Below are 19,519 nucleotides of genomic sequence, written 5' to 3' on the forward strand. Positions count from 1 at the left end.
TCCCTGCAGCACGGACTACACTGCCCGTGAGGGCCCGTGTGGGTACTCATATTTTGTTTTTAAATACTTAACGCATGTATTCCGTTCCTCCCCAACACTGAAGGGCAACAATAATATTAATATAATATAAATTGAATATTGTTGCTGAAAGGCCTCTGCCAATGACCTCATTTTGCTGTTGTCTCATTTTCGACTTGAAAAACAGCCACACGGTGCTCCTCTTTCTCTCAGCCATTCTGCTGGTGTATTTTCTCTGTGCGTCATGGGCTGTTGAAAGTCACATTGATTGTACTTATTGTACTTATTGTATTTTTGTATTTCCTTCTGATATCTGTACCTGAGCTGAGGTGAGGCAAAAATTTCCCCGTCGTGGGATCAATAAAGTCTTATCTTATCTTATCTTATCTTATGATGGCGCAACATCTAAACACAAGAGGGGGGAGGGGAGAAAAGTGTGCCTGCTCTGCATTGACACAGTAGCGGCGATTACGGCGACCTGGCTGTTTCGTCTTTGCCGAAACCACAACATTGCAAACAAGAGCAGAACTTAAAGCAAAGAATCGATCTCACCAGGCTAGTATCGATCCGATACCGATACTGACTTGGTATCGATATAATCGATATTTGGATTGATCCGCCCACCACTAGTCTCAAGGCGCTTTATACTATTAGGTAAAGATTGTAAAATAATAGAGGAAAAAAAACAAGCCAGACGACTACCTATGATCAAGGACTTGGTGACAGTGGGAAGAAAATCTCCCCTTTAACAGTAAGAAACCTCCAGCAGTACCAGGCTTAGGGAGGGGCACCCATCTGCTGCACCCGTTTGGGGGTGAGGGGTCAAAGACAGATTATCAGCCTCTCTGTTTTTCTCCCTTGCTTTTTCTTTACATTTGAAACTCCTAACTGAAGAGTTGAGCAGAGAGGCAAAGAAAACAATGAAAAACAGAGGAAACTACATAATTAAATGAGTTCTTTCAATCATGGTGAGACTGTTGGATACATTGTTTTGGTTTTTGTGGGGTTGTTTTATTTTTTACTTGGTTTTGTAGTGTTCTCAGATCACTTGCTTTAAGTCAACTAAATGAATTATGAGGTTTTACAAGTGAGGTCATTGTTTTCTTGTGTTCATAAATAAATTATGAATTGCATAGTGAAGTGCTTTTTATCTAAAAACCTGAGGTTAGAAGTTAAGGATATAAAGCATGCAGACTGGAGCAGCCAGGGATCAAACTTTTGATTATTTGGGGGTTTTCTAAGGGTTTAAAACTATTTACTGATTAAGGGATTTAAACAAAAAATGGAAAATGTATTTCATGACATAAGTACATATGTCAGTATGTAGACAAACTGCAGAAAGACAAAGTAACTCAGCCAATCCAGCGACTGAAACTCTCCCCAGGGCTTCCCCAGAGGCTTAGCGGCTTCAGTCAGCTCTGGACCCTTGGAGATTGTTAAACCAGCACAGTCTGTTTCACCTGGGAGCCCACCCAGGCCGTCTCAGCTTCCTGGTCCGCTGAGCACTCAGGTGAGCCGACCTAGCCACCTCCATTGTCAGCTGAGAGCTCATGTGAGCCATCTCAGCCGTCTGCAGCAGCCTCTGCTGGGAGCTTGGGTGAGCTGTCTCTGCTCTGAGCTTCGCTGAGCCGTCTCAGTCACCTGTCTCCGCTGAAAGCTCAGGCAAGCTCATCCAGCCTGCTACGGATTTTGCATTGCTGTTCTCTCCTGGACAGGTGCCTTGAGCAGGCACAGTACACTGCACAGCTCCAGCCAGCTCCGCCTCAGGCACAGGTCTCCACACCTGCTGGCCTTGTGTCACCTCAGCCAGAGGTCTCTGCAGGTTTCCACACCATCTGGTTCAGTTCCCGCTTCCGCTGGAGGCTCAGGAGAGCCGGTCCAGCATCTAGTTTTGTCAGCTGGAGTCTCTGGAGAGTCTGTCCAGCTGGCAGCTCAGGCGCCAGGTTCAACCATCCACGGCTGCCACGCCACCATGGCCACATCCCTCCACCCAGTCACGCCAACACTAGCCATTTTCCAGGCAATTGACTGTGGGTCTTCATCGTCAAAGGTGGCCTCATGAACTGTCTTTTAGCCGCCACTTCCCACGCGGTCGGCCTCCACACCTACTTCGCCTGGGCTACTGCCACTTCTCATGTGGTCGGCCTCTGGACCTGCTTATACTCCATCGCCGCCACTGACTCTCCCTGTTGTCCTCCAGAGATGTTCCGTCACTGTTGCTGGCTCTGCGGTCAGCCTCCTGGAACTGTGTTTTTGACTCTTGTGCTGTCGGCCTCCAGGTCAGCTTCCTGAATGGTTTTGTTTTGGACTCTGTTTTCCTTTTGTCCTGAGCCATCTGTCCTGGACCCCCTCCACCTGCCCAGTGTGGGACCCTTTGTGTTTTGTTTTTCATCAGTTATATGTTTGGATTTGTTGGTTTTGATTCTCATTATTGTTTTCTGCTAATGTTGTATTCTTAGTTTCTAGTCCTTAGGTTTCTGTTACCTTGCTTTCCCCATGTCCCATGTTTCATCTTTAGTTACTCTTGTCTCTGTGCTACATGTTCACTCTATTTTCCCTGTCAGTCGTGTCTCCTTGTCAAGTCTGGGTCTTGTATTTCCTGTTTTACTTTGACAGTTTTGTGTCCTGTTTTCACTGTTTTCAGTCTTGCTTCCTCCCTGTCTTGTTATGTCAGGTCCACAAAGTATGGACTGAGGAAAGCCATTACAGTGGCTAAGAGGCAGTACAGAGAGAAGCTGGATGGCTTCTATTCTTTTGCTGACCCCGGGGGACGTGGCAAGGCTTACAGCTCATCACAGAGTACAGGGCTGCCATCAACACCATCAGCTCTGCAAGCAGTCTGCTGGATGACCTCAATGGATTCTACACTCGCTTCCAGATCCTCCAGACCTTCCAGACTGCCGAAACCTCCCAGACCTTCCAGAACCCCCAGATCACCCCCCAAGACTCATACATCAGGGTACTTTTTGTTGGTTACAGCTCCGCCTTCAATACAGTCATCCCATACAAACTCACTCACAAGCTGGCAAGACTCAGCCTACACCCCATCCAATGTGACTGGCTACAGGACTTTTTGACTGGCAGGCCCCAGTACGTCAGGTTTGGCAACAGGACTTCAGCCAGCATTATTACAAACACTGGCGTTCCACAGGGTTGCGTTCTCAGTCCCATCCTCTACAGTGTAAAGCGCTTTGGGGTCCTTAGGGACTAAGTAAAGCGCAGGCCAAATGCAGGCCATTTACCATTTACCCTGTACGCCCAACATTATTTCGCCTCCAATAGGGATAACACCATACTGAAGTTTGCAGATGACACTGATGGTGATTGGTCGCATCATTGGAGGGGACAAAGCACCTTATAGGAGAGAGGTGGCCGATCTGGTGTCATGGTGTGAGGACAACAACCTCACCCTCAACACTGATAAGACAAATGAGATAGTGGACACGAGTAAGAAGAGGAGGCCTCACCAGCCGCTGTTTATCCGGGGGCTTGAAGTGGAGAGGGTGAGCAGCTTTAGATACAGCGGCTGTATTTCCTGAGGAGGCTGAGGAAATTTGGTATGTCTGCCAAGATTCTCAGCAGGTTCTGCAGCTGCACTGTGTAGAGCACACTGACCAGCTGCATCACTGCATGGTACGGCAGCACTACTGCTATGGACCGCAAACGCCTGCAGAGAGTGATAACAACTGTGGAGAAGCTCACCATGACCCCGCTGCCCTCTCTGCAGAGCATCTACCATCACAGAGTCCAGAGGAGAGCTGCCTCCATCCTCAAAGACCCCACACACCCCCAACACAGACTGTTCACACTTCTGCCCTCGGAACGAAGGTTTAGAAGTGTGAAATCCAGAACATCCCGACTCAACGACTCCTTCTTACCCACTGCTATCAGACTCTTGAACAGCTGACCTATTTTAACATTAATAATGATTTTTGCACATCAGGTCATTTTACATATCAAACCAGCATATTAAGCTCATAAATCTTTTACATAATACTTCAGTTTTCGTCTCCATTTATTTATTCATACCATTTGTATGAATGGAATGAATAAATAATTCTATTTGCACATATTAACCCGCATCTGTGTGTGGCAGAGAAAGAATTTCATTGCACAGAGAAATGCTTTTCTTTGTACACATGACAATAAATGCTTTGAATCTTGAATCTTGAATGTCAGATTAGTCCCAGCTGGTGTATTTAAGCCCTGTGTTTCCCTCTGTCCATTGTCGTGTTGTTACCTTATGTGCCGTGAGTGTCTCTGTGTTTCTTGTGTCCCTGGTAACATCTAGCTCTCTGTTTTCTAATCTCCTAGTTCTTAGCTTTCCAGTTTCCAGTCTAGGTTTAGTTCCTGTGAGTTTTGGGCTTTGATTATTTTCTGCTACAGCGCAATAAAGCTGCCTTTTTGAGTTTACTTCATCCTGCCTGCCACAGCACAAGCCATGACATATGAAGAGTCTTCACCAGCCAAATAACTGCGAGAAGAAACCCCTTACACAAAACAGTCATGACACAAAACACAGGAATATATTGTAACAGATAAAGGTTTGCAAGGCAAACAAAAGTTGTAGATCCCACTCCTCAGAACCTACTCCTCATTTCCTTATGGACCCACATCATTACACTCTCAGACATAACCACTGTTTTCAAACTCCTTTAAAATGTTTCTTTACAGAATAATAACTATAACAAATACAGACATTACAAGCAAACAATATAATTTCACTATATATGTACTAATATTATATTTTGAAGAATATTTTTAAATAGAAGAATATTTTAAAATATTTTCTCATTTTACTTTAAAACTACTCTTGTGTTTTGCAATATTATCAACACATTGAAGTACTTAACTAAAGCTATGTAAATGATGTGATGCAGACATTCAGAGAGAATTTTATAGCTTGATCCTGTTCTTTAACACAAAGGCAATAAGGTTTAGATTAAATTTTAAGGACTGTACAGTTACGGCAAGAGTCTACAACATCTCTTGGTTTTGGAATGGATGGCTGTTTTAACATACAGCTAATTCACTGTAATACTTAAGAATAAAAATTCATAATGAAATGACTGCATTCTGCTTTAGCAGACCTTTATGTTTAAATGCAGCATTAATGAAAATTTCTTTTTTCTTGTCACTGACATGATTTCTTTTGAAAAGCTTCTTAATCGCATTCATCACTTCTTCTGTCTTCAAAGAATATACAATAGGATTGAGCAAAGGTGGTAGGGTGTCTTTCAATGTGAAATTTATCATTCTGGCATTAGGATTGTTGTCAGAGCTTACTGCAGCTATGTTGGCACCTATCCATGGTAGGAAGAAAATAGCCACAAGGATCAGGTGAGAAGTACAAGTTTTTAACGCTCTGACTCGTTCCTCTCTGAATGCAGTCCTGCTCAGTGCTATGCAAATACAGACATATGTGGCTACTATGAATGCTAGAGGAACTAAGATAATTGTAATGACTAAAAAAACTGCTAAGTTGAAATTTAAAGATGTGTCATTACAAGCTAAACGATATACTGGTCCATGATCACAAAAAAAAGCTGTTTATCACCAAAGATCTACAGAATGAAAGACCAATAATAAGCCCAACCATGGTTGTTATTGCACTGCACAAAAAAATCCATGCAAACAGCAGAATTGCAGTAATTGATGTTTCGGTCACAATACTATGATACCTTAAACGGAGACAAATGGCTATAAGTCTGTCATATGCCATAGTGACAAGCGTCCATGACTGCATACTTGCAAAGAACAAAACAAAGAACATATAACTTAAACAGGCATCGTAGACAATGTATCTCCTGTCAAACAGAAAAGTGTCAGGGTCTTGGGTCTGAGCGACCCAGGATCCCTGGGCAGTCATGGACTTGTGATATTATATGTATTTTTGGTGCTGCTGCTGCTCTTCTCCATGCTTGTAGATGTGAGTGTGTGTGTATGGGTGCAGGTGTGTCTGAACACTGGTTTACAGGCGCCTTCAGGCCTGGTGGGTGTGGCCCTGCTAGGGGACTGGCCACACCCGAAGCTACACACCTGCCGCTGATCAGGGCTCGTCGGGGGAGCTACTTAGGAGAGTCTTAGAGCTCCCACCGACGCGGGATCATTCCATGAGACTCCACGTTAGTCTTCAGTTTAGTTAAGTCTGCGAGTGTATGCCTACTGGAATTAAGTGTCTTGACGGCTGCCTCTGTTATTTCCCCCTCAGGAGGAGCGTGGAACATCAGAGGGCAGCAGGCACGGGGTGTGTGTGGACACACGAGAGTGGAGAACACAGAGCACGGACTTTTTGGGAAGAAACGACACGGGAGTCACGGGAGAGCACGGGGATTTACCATGTGCCGTGACTGTTCCACCATTCTCTCATCTGCCTGCAGCCACCTTTCTGCCATCTTCTTCACCACCTGCTACGACGCCGCCCGGACCTGCTCGGCCCGAGCCGGAGGAGCCCGCGCCGCCAGCTGCGGAGCCCTGCGAGCCGGAGCCGGAGGAGCTCGGAGAGCGGGAGGAGCCCGCGCCGCCAGTGGCGGAGCCCTGCGAGCCGGAGCCGGAGGAGCTCGGAGAGCGGGAGGAGCCCGCGCCGCCAGCTGCGGAGCCCTGCGAGCCGGAGCAGCTGAGGAGCTCAGCGACCTGGAGGAGCCAGCGCCGCCGCCAGAGGAGCTCAGCGAGGCTGTGGAGCCCGCGCCGCCACCGGAGGAGCTCGACAAGCCGGAAGAGCCCGTGCTGCCCGCGAAAGACCTCGGAGTGCCGGAGGGACCACCACGTCCGCGACCCGCCCGGCCAGCACGTCCGCGACCCGCACGTCCGCGACCAGCACATCGTAGATGAGGTGCCACACCTCGCGGTTGCTCATCGGAGCTACGCCGCCGCCACCGAACCCGGGGCAGGCCGCCGGAGGCGCAGCGCCGCCGCCACCGAACCCGGGGCAAGCCGCCGGAGGAGCAGCGCCGCCGCCACCGGACCCGAGGCAAGCCGCCGGAGGAGCAGCGCCGCCGCCGCCACCGGATCCAGGGCAGGCCACTGGAACCGTTTCCCCACTGCTGCCGGACCTGTGGCAGGCCACCGGAGCTGCAGCTCCGCCGCCACTGAATCAGGGGCAGGCCCCCAGAACCGTTTTGCTGTTGCTGCTGGACCCATGGCCGCCCGCCGCAGCTGCAACGCTGCCGCCATTGGACTCGAGGTAGGCCGCCTGAACTCTTTTGTTGTAGTGATGGGCCGTCTGGGACTGTTTTGTGGCGTCTTTTCTTTTTTTTGCACCGCTGCGGGATGCGCGGTCTGACTTTGGGACTGTGAATGGGGAGGGTTTGTTATTATGTTGTTTTTGCTTGTTTTGGTTCTCAGAGAGAGCACGGGGATTTACTGTTATTGTTTCATTCAATGTAAATAAACGCACTGCTTAGACACAGAGTACCGCGACTGGGTCCTCCTTTCCCCACATCCCCACGGTCTGCCAGTCAGACCGTGACAAAAAGTATCTAAGACTTTTGGGATGAGAGCTGTGCTCCCACACAAATCTGTCAAAGCCATGTTGAACACAATCATGTATTTAGGAGTATGAAGAGTCTTCACCAGCCAAATAACTAAGAGAAGAAACCCATTCCCCAAAACAGTGATGATGTAGACAAAACACAGGAAGACATAGAAATACCTTATATGAGGGATGTTGTAAAACCCACCAAGAAAAGATTTTGCAGGCCGAATAAATGTGGTATTAAACATAGTAAGGGACTTTTTTTCTGTTCACTATATATATATATATATATATATCCGTAGAGTAAAAACTCAAGAGTAAGTAAAAAATATATAGCTGATTTATACTCAAAAGCAAAACTCACCCAAATGTTATCAAGTGTGCAATGCACTAAGGTGAGTCATACTGTGAGAGATGTGTTATTTATATTTTTATCTCAGTGTGGCAGTAGAAGTGAAGGATGCTGGGTCACATGCTTACAATTATTAATATATTTTATTTGGTAACTATGTTTAAGTAAACAATGAGATGTTACAACTCACTGCTTGTTATTGTAACCAGAGCACTGAATCATTATTAGCACAAAATAAATGTTTCAAGAACAATTACACTAAAAACTAAAATAAATATTATTAATGATACCAAGCAGCAAGCAGGTCTGACCTGGATCTGGTATCAAGCCGGCACTGCTGGCTGACTTCTGGCATGATAAGATGTATGTCATCCAGATATGGGCCATGCATGGCATAGATGGCACTGTCTCTGTGATGGCATGCCATATCTGGCCTTGATTGTGGTTTGGGTTATGTGGCCCAGGCTCATAGAAAACAGGTCTAACCCGGATCTGGCATCAAGCTGGCACTTCTGACTGACTGGTGTCATGGCAGGGTGTATATCAACCAGATGTGGGCCAGGTCTGGCAATGATGGCACTATTTATGTTCCTATTTTCCTATTTTAGTTAGAAGACCCAAATGCCATGTTGCAATACTATCAGGTTTCCCTGATCTATAAAGCATAGCAATCGTCCTGGCACTTAACAACGTACACTATAATACTCTGTTTGTGTCAGGGGACCTGATCCTTGGGGTGGACCAATTTTTGGCGCAGCATGTTTTGGGGTTTAAAAGCCACAGCTGAGACTAAAGAAGTCACTTGGATGAGTGATGAAACGTTTCTCCCACTGAAAATGCCATGTCCAGATGACCAGAATGAACTTTTTGAGATTTCCTTACCTGGATGATTGAGCATGCATTAAGACACCACAGTCATGTATTCAGAAGTATGAGTCTTCACTAAAGAAAAATATGAGTGGAGAAAGCCACTCCCAAAAACAGTCATGATGTAGACAAAGCACTGGAAAGCAAAGAAATAAAAACTGAGGCATATGTTTTAGTGTTACAGTTTTTGTATATGCTGTTTTTTTTCTTCTTTGCATTCTGAGATTCCAACTTTACTAAAAGCATGTTACAAAAACATGTTCACTTTTCTTTACCTCAAAATGTTTCTGTTTAACCCATCAGTTTGTATGCATAGAATATGGCACTAAAAAAGCAAATACTGTTGCATTCTCAGAATTTTAGTATTAAACTGTTCTCTTAGTACTGGTTGTGGCGACATCCCCAAACTGCTCAGTATTTGGTTTCCTTCGATCAGGGCTGGACTGGGACAAAAAATCGGCCCGGGCATTTTGACTAGAGACCGGCCCACCAGGATAGAGATTGAAAATGTGACGTCATTCAGGGGTAAAACCGCAAAGGATTCTGGGAACTTGAGGCAAGAGGTACTAGCGCACGCAGGCTTTCAATTGAACTCAGTTACACAGCGATAAAAAGAAACCCAAAAAATGGCAAGAAGCTGTTGTATTATTAACTGCAATAGCCGGTCGCATGACAGCCACGGGAAGCCGACGGGTAAAGAGATCTTTTTTTTTTTTTTTTTGTTTTTTTTTTATCGGATTACGTCGTTGAAGAGAAATTTTTTAAGCCATGTTTCCGAAGTAAGAGCCGACGGATGGTCTGGATATACCAAATATAACGTCTCAGAACACTCCAGCTCACATGTTAGTCTGCTCCAAGCATTCCCACAAAGGTCAGTGTTTTGTAGTAGTTAATGTCATTTTTCTTAACATAATTGGTGATATAGGTTACAAGCAAGTCCGGCGCTGAACAGAAATTGTCGCGCTATGCTCCTTTATTTATTGTGCATAAATAGTGAATTGTCCTGACACAATATTGCGTTTCGCTTCTGTTATTACCATGGTACATTGACAAAAACATACACTTTTATTCACAGGATAAAACAGTTGTTTTGTATCACTAATTGTCCAGTGCGATTACAACATACAATATTATTGTCACTGCTACATTTCTGTAATGCGTACCAGAAATTATTTCCACTACTAATTAATTACCGTTGAGCTCAAAGGTTATATTAATAAATGGTTAACGAATGTGTATTTATGACCACGATTTGTGAGACTGGTAAACTTACCTTTGTTTGTACGATGGTCTTTCGTTCTACACGGTGCATTTCAAGGTCCTGTACCCATCCGTCGGTAAACTGTACCTGGGCTTGTTGCAGTGACCTGAAGTTACTAAAAACTTCATGAGTGTATGCACTCACTCCAAGAACCATATAATTATAAATCTGAGCGTGGTGAAAGTTGGGCAGCACGCTGACGTCTTTTGTCCACTCTGTGTGCTCGTAAGGGTCTGACCCTTTCACTCCTTTGATTTTTTTTCCTCGTATCTTTTCTTTGCCTTTTCGTCGAGTCTGTCTTTGTACGGACCGGCATTGTTCTCCTTAGTTTTGTACATTCCTTTTTTTGTGCGGCAAAGAAAAACCAAGAAGGTATTGGAACCGGACAATGAACGTTTTGCGGTGCTGCAAATGCTTGCATTTGATGCGGTACTTGGATTGTTTTGCCTCGAGTTCCCGGCATGCAATGCGCGAAAGTCACGTGATCTGTCAATCGCTATAGGAAAAACCTTAAATTAAGACCAAGAACACTAGAGGTGAGACATGATCATTAATTAATATTAAAATTAATAAATGACAGATTTAGTGATATTTTCATAAACACCTCCTTTCCTTTTTTTGTTCTCCATTTTCTTTAGTTCGTCTATAAGATTGCTAAACAAGGGGGAGGGTGCATCTGGCCTCCTCGGCTGTAATTGGTCCAGCCCAGAGTCGATCATGAACAATTGGCCAATCCAACACCTTTCATTATATATACCCTTCCAAAAAAAAAAAAAAAAAAAAAATCCATCGGCCCATTAAAAACAAAAAAATCGCCAGCGGCCCACCGGGCAAATGCCCGGTATGCCCAATGGCCAGTCCAGCTATGCCTTCGATCATATCAGACATTTCTGCTGGATCCTTTTCAGCTCTAACACTATAGACCAAAATCACCTTCATAGTTTGGTCCATGTGGCCCTCTCATATATCTCCCCTGTTAAATATAAAAACAATAAACTTGAATTGAATTTGAATGTTTAATTCTATCTTTCATGATCTTAATAACAGTTTTTCTTCCTCTGTACTTGCTTATACTCAGCTAATGCATTAGGAATGAAAATGGTGAAAACGGTGCAGTGGTTTACAGCTTTTGAGAACTAGGGATATGGACAATACTTTTATTATATCATGTAAGGACATGAGTATATTGATAAAAAGTGCTAACTGCTTTCAACACAGAAACAATTACATTATGATTTGAACACGACTTCAACTCTATTCAAGCATCTGCACAGACCCCAACAAAGCTAGCCAAAAAAACAGAATGATGTTTAAAGTTGAACGCATGCTTACCCTAGCCCATCAGTCAGTCCATCAGCTTCAACAGGTAACAAAGGCAGCGATGAACAGCCAGGGTTGCAGCATTCTACCCTTCATTTCTCCACTTCTCCTCAAAGAGGAAGGGTTAGAAGCCACAACACAGTGACCCCTGTGGGAAACTATGTCTTGGGGACCAGCACCCCAATACAGGAAGTGTATATTAGCTCTCTGTTTAAACATCTCTCGTAATCTCCAGCAGGCAATTCAGAGTTCAGATGGAGCTGATGGGTGAGGGAACTTGCCCAGTTCTAACTACCTAACTAGCTTGGTACCTATAAGCCAGTGGTTCCCAAACTTTTTTTGCTGGGCCCCCCTTGTTTTACAAGAAAAATGCCCCCCCCCCCCACGCATCCTCCAACCACACACACCCTTATTTTGCTCCATTGCGGTTTATTTCACACCTCAAACATTTAGTAAACAATTACGCAAATACAAGTAATCTGCAATAAATTACAAGTAGTAAGAAAATAAACTACTAACTCTTTTATGCTACGTCCACACCTACACGGTGTAACAGTTGCTGTTGTAATGCAGTGTATCACCACATGGCGGCGCCTTCTGTCTCATGACTGGTGTGTCACCCCCTTTTTGTTCTTCTTCGTACTCTCCCTGTAATGGATGCTCCCGTGTGTACGCGGACTAGTGTGCTCTTTAGTAATGTGTGGTAGAGGTGGCACCTTTATTTTTGATATTGTAAATAAATGAGTACTTTTGGAAAGTCAGAAGCTGTTGCTCATTCGCTATCCACCTGCACACCTCCGCGGCTGGCTTCATCTCCACCACACGTTACAACTGGCGCCCGAACTTTTTTCCCCTTGGACTTCAGACGATTTTTGTGTCCCGCCGACGATTCTTCTCTTCTAGCACGTGAACTGTCTCGGAAATCCCCTCACTTTTGCGGACGCTCGGACGTTTTCCCCAGCCATGGCCGCAGCCTCAGCTCAGGTGGGACCCGACTAATTTCTGAATGCCGCGGTGTGCCGCTGCTCCGCTTGAAAAAAGAAAAAGAGAGAAGCTAACTCCGCAACGCGAATGGAGTCTGTGGATCTGTTATTTGGACATGCTGTTGGTTTCGTCTTCTAAGGATTAATTCTTCTGTGGGGAGCCTGGACATGAACATTTCTGCTGGCTTTTCATTCCCCTTTCCCTCTGCTGAGACTAGATGGAGTGTAGCACATGTAAGTGATAACTTGGCCGACTACAACTGTTGGTGCTGGTCTTCGGCTCACTATAACGAAACGATTTAAAACTGATCTTGCATTGAGCTCTAGTGTTGCATACATGCTATTGTAATAACATGGTTGTGATCACTCCAGTCTAATTTCAGTTGTTAAGTGACATTTTCATATGTGGTTTTTCCAAATTTAGTCTTGAACGGCATTTTTTGCAGTTTTGTCTTTGTAGTCTGACCTAACTGACTCTTTTACTGCTATATAAATGACTGGGCTGTGTGCTGGAGCAGCCAAGATGACTCTGACTCAGACATGGAACTTACCTCATTACCAATGTGCCAGATAGTTGAAAATGTAACTCCTATCCTTAGCCAACAAGTGGTGGAATTAAGAACTGAGGTGAATAGGCTTAGTGACTGTTTACGTGACTAACTGAACATACAGGAGAGTTTACTAAAGCAGTGGGACCAACTCACAACGGGGAACTCTCCCCCTCCTGCAGTCCCACAGTCTCCTGTTTTCCCGATGGCCACATCGACACCTCATGTTCCTGCGAGGGACAAAACTGAACCCACCAACAGTACCAATCCGTTCCTGCCCAGCAACCCATTTCAACCTACAAATCCTTTCCTCCCATCTCACTCACTCGAGCTGGTTAAATGCAGTTGGCACATACAAAGCCTCATTGAACCTAACCGATGGGCAATTGCTAAACGAACTGCCACACTTTCTTGCAAAAGAGCCCGGGAAATGGTTCAAGGCATTGAGCTCCCACATCACGTCATGGGCTCAATTCTGTCAACTGTTTAAGACAGTTTTTCTGCCCTCCGACAGCCAAGAACGCATCCTGAGAGGGATATTGGATCATGTTCAGGCTCAGGACGAACCGCTCCCAACCTTTGTTGCCCACATGTTGAGCGAGTTTGACAAACTGAAGAGCCCTCCACCTGAAAAAGACAGAATCGACCTAATTAGTAAACATGCTCTTGAAAAATACAGAGTTGCCCTGTACGGCGCTAATGTCACTTCTGTAATGGACCTGCTGCTGCGTGCTCATGAGCTTCGCTCAGTGCTTGGACCACATAGACCGCAGCCTCCTTCGAGTGGCAAAGAAAACTATAAGCCTGAACCTTACTGCTTCAAATGCTGTCAGCCAGGGTTCACTACACGCACCTGCCCAAACTGTAACACCCAACCTCATTTGCCACAACGACCCTCAAACTCCTCTAGGCATGGCCCGGTCCAGCCATTGCCGACGCCTGGCCCCTCTGACCCAGGCCACGAAAGGTTGGAATTAAGCAGCACTGCATCCCAGCCGCAATACAAGCAGTCGGGAAACTACAGGGGGGGGAGGACATTTCACAGAGGCCAACCTTCCCCCAGTTACTAACGGAGCCTCACATGCCCCATTCACTGCAGGGTGGACACAGTCTTGGACACTTGGAAGACAATTTTTCACAAGTCCACTGGAATACCCCACTAAGAACGAAAGTGAACTTCAATGCTTCATCTGTGGATGCTACCCTCGACACGGGAGCTTCCCTCTCAGCTGTACGACCAGATCTCATTCAAGTAAATGACTCTTACCCTAGAAACACAAGTGGGTGGAATGGTCCTGCAGTTAACCTCGCCAATAATGCTCCCTGCATCCCTGAGGGTGTTATTTGGCTCAATATTGGATTCATGAACAAGAACTTTTACCAGCGTTTTGCAATAATACCAGATTTGTCTTCTCCTTTCATTCTGGGAATGGATTTTATGGCAAGAGCTTCTGTTTCTATTCACATTCCCACTAGAACAGTCTGCATTGAGGACATCCCCTGCCCACTCGCAGACGATGAAGAGGTCCTTCCAAATGATTACTCGCATTCGCCTGGAACACTGATGTCTTTGGACTTGATTCGCTCAGACTTAACAGCCAAACTGTCTAAAGCAAGTCTGTCAGAGAATGACAAGGATGCTTTACTCAATCTGCTCAGCAAGTTTAGCTCCTTGTTTGATGGTCATCTTGGTCGAACGGCTCTCACTGAACACGCCATAGAGACTGGCAATGCAACACCTGTCAATCTCCCACCCTATCGCACGTCACCTGCTAAGAAACGTGTGATTGAAGAACAAGTGCAACAAATGTTGAAGGACAACATCATTGAACCTTCCACAAGCCCTTGGGCAGCTCCTGTAGTCATTGTCAATAGAGCGGCCACGGAACCAAGGTTTTGTGTGGACTTTCGAGGGCTCAACCAAGTTACCCGAAAAGACTCTTATCCCCTGCCTCGTGTGGATGAGTCTTTGGACTTTCTGGCGCGGGGAAAGTTTGTCACAACATTGGACTTAGCGCGAGGCTATTGGCAGGTTGCTGTAGCAGAAGACTCCAAGCCTAAAACTGCCTTCATCTCTCACTGCGGTCTCTTCCAGTTCCGGGTGCTGCCCTTTGGGCTCTGCAACGCGCCTGCAACTTTTCAGAGGCTCATGAACTCTGTGCTTGCTGGCCTCATTTACAAAACGTGCGCAGTCTACCTGGATGACATTGTTATCGCCTCACCTACCTTTGAACAGCACTTGGTGGATCTTGAGGAGGTGCTGGGCAGACTCCAGGCTGCTGGCTTGTCCTTGAAGCTCAAAAAGTGCCAATTCTGCCTCGATGAATTCACCTTTCTCGGGTACCGCATCACATCATCAGGTGTTAAACCCGATCCAGACAAAGTAAAGAGGGTCAAGGAGTTTGATACCCCAGCCTCGGTGAAACACGTCCGTCAGTTCCTTGGCTTGACTGGCTATTATCGGCGCTTCATTCAGAATTATGCCCGCCATGCTGAACCTCTTCACGCCATCACCAGAAAGGACAATGCTTTCCACTGGGACGACAGCTGTCAAAGAGCCATGGACACTTTGAAAGACCATGTCACATCAGCCCCGATCCTGTCATTTCCAGACTTCAACCGTCCCTTTTCCATTCACGCCGATGCATGTGACATTGGTCTTGGAGCAGCGTTGATGCAAAAGGATGACAAGGGTCGTGAGTATGTTGTGGCTTTTGCTAGTCACTCCCTTCACAAAGCTGAACTCCCCTACTGCACTTCAGAGGAGTGCCTTGCTGTGATATGGGCCCTGGAACACTTCCGCCCATATGTTGAAGGTGTTCATGTTACTATCTTCACTGACCACAACAGTCTCAGGTGGCTCATGTCTCGTCAAAACCCAACGGGCCGACTCGTCCGCTGGTCACTTCGTTTGCAGGACTTTGATTTCACAATAGTGCACAAACCTGGTGCACAAAACAAAGTTCCCGACGCACTGTCACGCAACCCTTTGCCTCTGACCTCTGACAGGCCGACGGATCTTTTACCAGATCATGCTGTCATGGGCAGCCTGGACATTCGTACTCTGCCCCCCGTCATTCTGGCTGACCGTTCACAATTGAGACAGCTGCAGCTAGATGATCACGTCACAGGTCCACTCCTCAGAGACATTGAAGCAGACTCTCTGAACAACTCAGACAGTACCACCTTGTTGCAGTATGTTATGTATGACTCTCTTTTGTATTACAGAGACCCCAAGTCCACATGTGCTTTGCACCCTTTGAAAGAGCTGAAACTGTTTGCCCCTACTTCCATGAGAGGCACCTTGCTGGACTATTACCACGACCACCCTACAGCAGGTCACTTGGGTGTTTCTAAGACACTGGCTAGACTGCGCTTTAGGTTCTTTTGGCCCAAAATGGCTGCTGATGTGAAGCGCTATGTGACTTCATGCTCAGTGTGCCAACTCACCAAGCCAAGTCAGAAAAAAGCAGCCGGTCTTATGGTTCCCATTGTCCCCCAGAAACCCTGGGATTATGTTGGTGTGGATTTTGTTGGACCGCTGCCCCGCACCCCCGCTGGTAATGCATATTTGATCGTGTTTGACTATTTGACTAAATGGGTCGAAGCCAGTGCTGTCAAAGAAGCTACATCTCAGGTAGCAGCTGGTAAATTTGTCACTGACATTTTTGCTAGACATGGTACACCCACTTACCTGATTTCTGACAGAGGGTCTCCTTTGTGAGTAAGCTTTTTGAACATGTTGTTTCTGCCTTAGGGTCGGTGCACAGACTAACTACGGCTTATCACCCTCAGACGAATGCTACTGAACGTGTCAACCGGACTCTGAAAACTGCAATCCGCGCTTATGTAGGTGATAAACACACATCATGGGACAAGTTTCTCCCTCAGATTTGCTTTGCTCTGCGTACCGCCCCCCATGACAGTACAGGTATGACTCCTGCCATGATGCTTTATGGTCGTGAGTTAGACACCCCGCTTGACCTTATCACTCAGCCTTCTACAGCAGGTGTTGATGAACCGAGTGTACCTTACTCTGAGAGCCTCCCTACAGGAAGCTCACGACCACGCCAAAGCAGCTCTGGACTATAGCCATGACAGACAAAAACATGACTATGACTTGAGACATCGACATGCCACGTTTCGTGTTGGTGACCTTGTGAGAGTTAAGACGCACCCCAGGTCAGACGCTCAGTCTAACTTTACTGCTAAACTTGCACCACTGTTTGAGGGACCATTGTGTGTATCTCAGAGACTCAGTGATGTTAATTACAGGCTCGCTTGGGTGGACTCCGGTGTGGATGCAGGTGTTTATCATGTTGTGAACATTCAACAGTCCCCTGCAGTCACTGACATTGACTCTGAGCCATTCCCCTTTGATTTACCGGACATTGACTCTTCTTCTGGTGTGGGTGCTGTTTCAGACAGTCTTTCACCTAGATCTGTTCAGCACCCAGCTGCTGGTGGACATTACAATCTCAGGCCCAGACGTTGCCCCAGAATTACGTCTGGCTGGAACAACAAAAGTTGGACTAATGATTTTCACACAACCAGGCTTGATCTGAAGTGAAATGTTTTGGTTAAACCTGTTTGATGCTATCTTGTTGCATTGCTATTTTGAGTCATGATATGTAGATGTTTCTTTTTGCTCTACTTAATCCAGTTTTATGGCTCTTTAGTGCGTTAAGGTTCATTCTTGACATTTACTGAAAAAAAAGAAAACTGATTTTCCACTGTACATATTCATCTTATTTTCACCAGATTCATTTTTAAATGGTCTTTTGCCCTGTGTGTGTGCCGATCTTAACTGTAACCTCTATGTATAGGGTTCTGTTAGGTGTGGTGTGTGCTTTTTCAGCTGTGTACGGCTGAGGACAGCCTTTTTCTCACCAGGGGGGACTATGTAACAGTTGCTGTTGTAATGCAGTGTATCACCACATGGCGGCGCCTTCTGTCTCATGACTGGTGTGTCACCCCCTTTTTGTTCTTCTTCGTACTCTCCCTGTAATGGATGCTCCCGTGTGTACGCGGACTAGTGTGCTCTTTAGTAATGTGTGGTAGAGGTGGCACCTTTATTTTTGATATTGTAAATAAATGAGTACTTTTGGAAAGTCAGAAGCTGTTGCTCATTCGCTATCCACCTGCACACCTCCGCGGCTGGCTTCATCTCCACCACACGTTACAATGGGTATTTTTGAAAACGCAGCTGTTTTGGCCACACGGAAACAGCGTTTCACCAAGAACGGAGATTTTTTAAACTCCTTTTTTGCATTTACGTGTGGACGAGGAATACAGAGTTAGTCACGCAAGGTATGTGCCTTTTTTCACGTCACGCTGTGCGCCACGTTATTGTTTACATGAGATGAATTGCAAAATAGCAGATAGTCAGATTAACAGTATTTCGTCTCTATCTTCAGGTTTTACACGCTTACATACACACACGCGGTTACTGTCCCTGCATTTAGAAAGGCAGAGGCGTCACGGTGTAATTATTTTACATATAGTTGTTTTTTTTCCCTGTGTAATAATGTTCAACATTGCTATCAATACATTTTTCAATCCTTCTGCAAAATGGGTTCAAAAACATAAACAACTGTTGGATGCTGTTTGTCCGTGATTTGAACAGGGGGAACAAATCGTGGCAGGATCAGCCTGATGTTATTTGTATCTTACTTTAACTTTACTCTATAAAGAGCTAACATCTCCAAAATGTCAGGAGTAGTTAGTCATTACAACAAGTGTTTGTGGACTAAAAATCAAGAATGTGGGATACTGTTTGTCCGTGATTTGAACAGCCCAGCGCGTGCTCCCTACACAGGGAAAACCAATTCTGCAGGGGAGATCTACCTTGGCACTTGTCCAGGTGAAACCAAAGGGAAGACATGCTTCACCATATTTTCTAGTCTTTGGCTTAGAATGAAGTTGGTTTGGAAACATATTCAGCTATGCTTCATCTCCTGATTTGCGTTTGTGTAGGCGCCCCGTGCTAGCAGTGTCCAAGCCTTGTTTTTTTTTTTTTTTTTTTTTTTTTTTTTTTTCCTTTTCATGCTGCGCCCCCCCCTGCAATGGCTCTGCGCCCCCCCTAGGGGGCGGGCCCCACACTTTGGGAAGGTCTGCTATAAGCTATTGTAGCTGAGATATAATATACTGAGTGTGAACATTCTCAAAACTGTATTGTATATAGTTTATTTTTTTTGTTGTGTAAATTTAATTTTTGTAAAACTAAGGTTCCACATGTCACTGTTGAAGTGGGGCATTAATCAGTGTGACACCACTTGTAAACATGCTGCATGTGTGGGGGTTCCCAGCCAGAGCTGCATGGACTCCACACTGATAAGGCACACTTTCTGTAGCTCCTCTCCCTGTACTAAATTATACGTTTAAATTTGGTGTATTTTTCTTTACTAAGTATTAGTTCTTATGGCTAAAGGCCCCCAAAGTGTTTTTGATTACTTTGAACGCGGAAAATAGTAATTGGAACTGCCTTTTATCTGTTACACCATCCGTTTATGTGTTCCTCACTTGTGCTAAACAGGGATGAGGAGAGGCCTGCTGTTGCTGTGTGACACTGATTTTGCTGCTCCACTTTGTCTTTTAGGTATGTGTAAATGTATAGGTTTTGTTTTATGTGTATAATGAGTTTTGATCATCTGAGTCTGCACATTGAATAGTATTTTCAGCCATGTTGGGAAAAGT

General features: G+C 45.5%; 1 pseudogene; it reads right to left on the reverse strand.

Moving 5' to 3' along the window:
• Window positions 1-4,914: 4,914 nt before the first annotated feature.
• Window positions 4,915-7,740, reverse strand: LOC134635302 (olfactory receptor 1-like; annotated as a pseudogene).
• Window positions 7,741-19,519: the final 11,779 nt, after the last annotated feature.

This window comes from Pelmatolapia mariae, linkage group LG10_11, assembly GCF_036321145.2.
Source record: "Pelmatolapia mariae isolate MD_Pm_ZW linkage group LG10_11, Pm_UMD_F_2, whole genome shotgun sequence".
Classification (NCBI taxonomy): domain Eukaryota; kingdom Metazoa; phylum Chordata; class Actinopteri; order Cichliformes; family Cichlidae; genus Pelmatolapia; species Pelmatolapia mariae.